The sequence below is a fragment of the Budorcas taxicolor genome, chromosome 6 (assembly GCF_023091745.1).
Source record: "Budorcas taxicolor isolate Tak-1 chromosome 6, Takin1.1, whole genome shotgun sequence".
NCBI classification, from domain to species: Eukaryota; Metazoa; Chordata; class Mammalia; order Artiodactyla; family Bovidae; genus Budorcas; species Budorcas taxicolor.
In genome coordinates, this window is record NC_068915.1 from 73,476,956 (window position 1) to 73,481,366 (window position 4,411).

The 4,411-nt window shown below is 38.9% G+C and overlaps 1 non-coding gene across 1 annotated transcript; it reads right to left on the minus strand.

The window, feature by feature from the left end:
• Positions 1-469: 469 nt before the first annotated feature.
• Positions 470-576, minus strand: LOC128050131 (U6 spliceosomal RNA). Its single transcript, XR_008199641.1, has one exon. It is a non-coding gene; the product is annotated as a U6 spliceosomal RNA (small nuclear RNA).
• Between the last annotated feature and the right edge of the window lie 3,835 nt (positions 577-4,411).

A 4,411-nucleotide genomic window follows, 5' to 3' on the forward strand; every position in this document is an offset into this window, starting at 1 on the left:
CATTTCAGTCAGTGATGCCATCCAATCATCTCGTCCTCTGTTGTCCCCTTCTCCTTCTGCCTTCAATCTTTCCCAGCATCAGAGTCTTTACACATTCTATTTTTACACATTAGTTTTACACATTAACACATTCTATTTTTCTTGCCAACCCTGATGACTGTTGGGTTAGTGTTCCTCCTTGGTGTTTGCTTAGATTTTAGTCTATGTTTTAAAGGTATGTTTTTTATAAGCAACATAAAGTTCTGTTTTTGTAAGTCAGCTGATACACTGTCTTTTTGTGGCTCAACAAGATGAATGATGTGCCTGAGGTCACACTCTTACTGAGGAGAGACTTTTCAATTCTATCCCAGGTGTGTCTGCCTACGAACACATGCCTCTAATCACTACATTTCTTATTTTTCTTGAGTAATGTGGAAAATATTATCTTGATTTACATTTTATAATTTTTGTAATGTTTTTCTTTCTTTTTTAAAATATGGAACGCTTCACGAATTTGCGTGTCATCCTTGCGCAGGGACCATGCTAATCTTCTCTGTATCGTTCCAATTTTAGTATATGTGCTGCTGAAGCGAGCACTGTAATGTTTTTCAAATATTCACACTTGAAGCTTTAATTGTCTAATTCAAGGATAATACTATAAGCTTTAATCAGATGAGAAAACAAATACACTTCATTTCCTTCCATTTCTACCCACATCATTCCCAATCTTTCTTGATCTTTATTTTTCTAATTGGTTTAGTGATTAAATGCATGAGTATTGGAGTAAAAAAGGCCTGGGTTTAAATCTCAGATCTGACATAGTTTCATTTGTAAACTGAGGATGAAAGAGTTAAGACAATAAATTGAAAATTACATTGTGAGTCTTGTATTAAGCAGTTGATGAGATTTAAACACATTTGTCTATGCCTGGAAAACTGGTGGTACATGCCCAGTGAAAGTCTATTTGCATTATTTAGGAGGTGAATATGCTTCTAGGAAAAAATGTGATTGGCCATCCTTATAGCCTTACCTGGATATAGTGAGATTTATAATTAGTAAGTCTAGTAAAATTAAATTTATTTGCATGACGTATTGTTTAGCTGTGTAAGGAACACCTGGATTTGACCCAAAATGAGGCCTAATGTTTATGATTTTGAGTATAGCTTGGAGCTCTAACTCAAATCTGTTTTTTATGCAGTCTCCAGAGATTATTTGACCCTAGAGAAAGGAATGAACAGAAGTAAAACCCAATAGACTCTTTTGGAAAACTGAATTTTGGAGCACAAATTAAACTACTTTCAAGCTCTTTAAAAAATACATGTATGATGATGCAAAGGCAGAGAATGGCTTTTTCCCTCCTCTCTCTGCCCCATGTTACCACAGGTACCAGTGCTTGATGGGGCTGACCCTGACTAGCAGCTTTGACCGCAGGGAGCCAACTTGACCTGTGGGTGCTCAGTGTATACAGAGCCTGAGTGAGGAGTGAGGAAGGGACAGTGGAGTCTGAAAGAGCAGGAGGTTAGGGGAATAATTGCAAGTATTCCCATTGGCTGCCAGAGGCCATTTTGTCAAGTACAGGTATTTGAGCCAGATGCTTCTACATCTTTGACTTTTCTTTTTTCCCACTTCTTCCTACATTTGATCCACAAAGAAATCCCATTGACTCAACTCTGAAATATAATCTGAACCCAAGCATTCTACTCCCCTGGTCCTGACCCCACCATCTCTCACCTGAATTATCCTGTGGTCACCTCACTGATTTCTCTGTTTTTACCTTTGCCCTCAGTAATCTATTCACAATGTAGCAGCCAGAATGAGCCTTTTAATTTATTATTTTTTATTGAGATACGATTGACATGAAGGACTGTGTAAGTTTAAGGTTTATAATATGTTGATTTCATACTTATATATATATATTGCAGTGTGATTACGCAGCTAACACCTGTATAAAGTCACATTATCATCACTTCCTTTTCCTAGTGGGAACAATTGAGATCTAGTCTCTTAGCAACTTTGAAGTTTATAGTACAGTACTACTGTCAATAGTCACTATTGTGTACACTGGATCTCCAGGACTTATTTATCGACTGGTTGCAAGTTCCTACCTTTATCAGTTCAGTTCAGTTCAGTCGCTCAGTCGTGTCCGACTCTTTGCGACCCCATGAATCGCAGCACGCCAGGCCTCCCTGTCCATCTCCAACTCCTGGAGCTCACTCAGACTCATGCCCATTGAGTCAGTGATGCCATCTAGCCATCTCATCCTCTGTCATCCCCTTCTCCTCCTGCCTCCAATCCCTCCCAGCATCAGAGTCTTTTCCAATGAGTCAACTCTTCACATGAGGTGGCCAAAGTACTGGAGTTTCAGCTTTAGCATCATTCCTTCCAAAGAAATCCCAGGGCTGATCTCCTTCAGAATGGACTGGTTGCATCTCCTTGCAGTCCAAGGGACTCTCAAGAGTCTTCTCCAACACCACAGTTCAAAAACATCAATTCTTCGGCGCTCAGCCTTTTTCACAGTCCAACTTTCCCATCAATACATGACTACCGGAAAAACCATAGCCTTGACTAGACGGACTTTAGTCGGCAAAGTAATGTCTCTGCTTTTGAATATACTATCTAGGTTGGTCATAACTTTTCTTCCAAGGAGTAAGCGTCTTTTAATTTCATGGCTGCAATCATCATCTGCAATGATTTTGGAGCCCCCAAAAATAAAAAGTCTGACACTGTTTCTACTGTTTCCCCATCTATTTCACATGAAGTGATGGGACCAGATGCCATGATCTTCGTTTTCTGAATGTTGAACTTTAAGCCAACTTTTTCACTCTCCTCTTTTACTTTCATCAAGAGGCTTTTTAGTTCCTCTTACATCTCCCCAGTTACATAGCCTGACCCAAGCCCCTGATAACCACTGTTACAATCTCTAATTTCATGAGTTTAGCTTCTTTGGATTCCATGTGTAAGTTATATCCTACAGTATTTGTCTTTCTCTATCTGACTTATTTCACTTAGGATAATGCTCTCAGGGTCCATCCATGTTGCAAGTGGCAAGATTTTCTGTTTTTTTTTTTTTTTTTTTTCATGACAGTAGCCTGACAGGCTGCTCTGTCTTTGGAATTCTCCAAGCAAGAATACTGCAGAGGATAGCCATTCTTTTCTTGAGGGATCTTCCTGATCCATGGATCAAACCTGGGTCTTCTGCATATATAATATAAAGATGTGCATATGTGGAGAGAGAGTATATTTATCACATCTTTTTTATCCATTTATCTAACAATGGGCACTTAGTTTGTTTCTCTATCTTGGCTGTTGTGAATAAAACTTTAATAAACATGGAATGCATATATCTCTTCAGCACTCTATTTTTATTTCCTTTGGACATAATCCAGAGCCATTGCTAGAATGTGGTAGAGCAGAGATCCTGTCTCACATCTCTTGACTGACTCAGAATGCCCAAACTTGTCCCCTGAAAAGTAATTATTAATACTCTGTGTGATCCACTTTGCAAAATAGTTTCCTGAATTCATCTTCTGTTTCACATTTTCACTTAAACTTTCCAGAATAAAGAGTGTTTGGAAAAGTTCTAAGTTGCATTTACCTAATATTTCATACAGTTATGTACCTATGATCATAGATTTCTAAATAAATGTCTTCCACGTTCAAGCTGGTTTTAGAAAAGGCAGAGCAACCAGACATCAAATTGCCAACATCTGCTGGATCATCGAAAAAGCTAGAGAGTTCCAGAAAAACATCTAGTTCTGCTTTATTGACTATGCCCAAGCCTTTGACTGTGTGGATCACAATAAATTGTGGAAAATTCTGAAAGAGATGGGAATATCTGACCTGCCTCTTGAGAAATCTGTATGCAGGTCAGGAAGCAACAGTCAGAACTGGACATGGAACAACAGACTGGTTCCAAATAAGAAAAGGAATACATAAAGGAATACTGTCACCGGGCTTATTTAACTTATATGCAGAGTACATCATGAGAAACGCTGGGCTGGAAGAAGCACAAGCTGGAATCAAGATTGCTGGAACAAATATCAAAAACCTCAGATATGCAGATAACACCACCCTTATGGCAGAAAGTGAAGAAGAACTAAAGAGCCTCTTGATGAAAGTGAAAGAGGAGAGTGAAAAAGTTGGCTTAAAGCTCAACATTCAGAAAACTAAGATCATGGCATCCAGTCCATCACTTCATGGCAAATAGATGGGGAAACAGTGGAAACAGTGTCAGACTTTATTTTGGGGGGCTCCAAAATCACTGCAGATGGTGACTGCAGCCATGAAGTTAAAAGACGCTTACTCCTTGGAAGGAAAGTTATGACCAAACTAGACAGTATATTAAAAAACAGAGACATTACTTTGCCAACAAAGGTCCATCTAGTCAATGCTATGGTTTTTCCTGTGGTCATGTATGGTTGTGAGAGTTCGA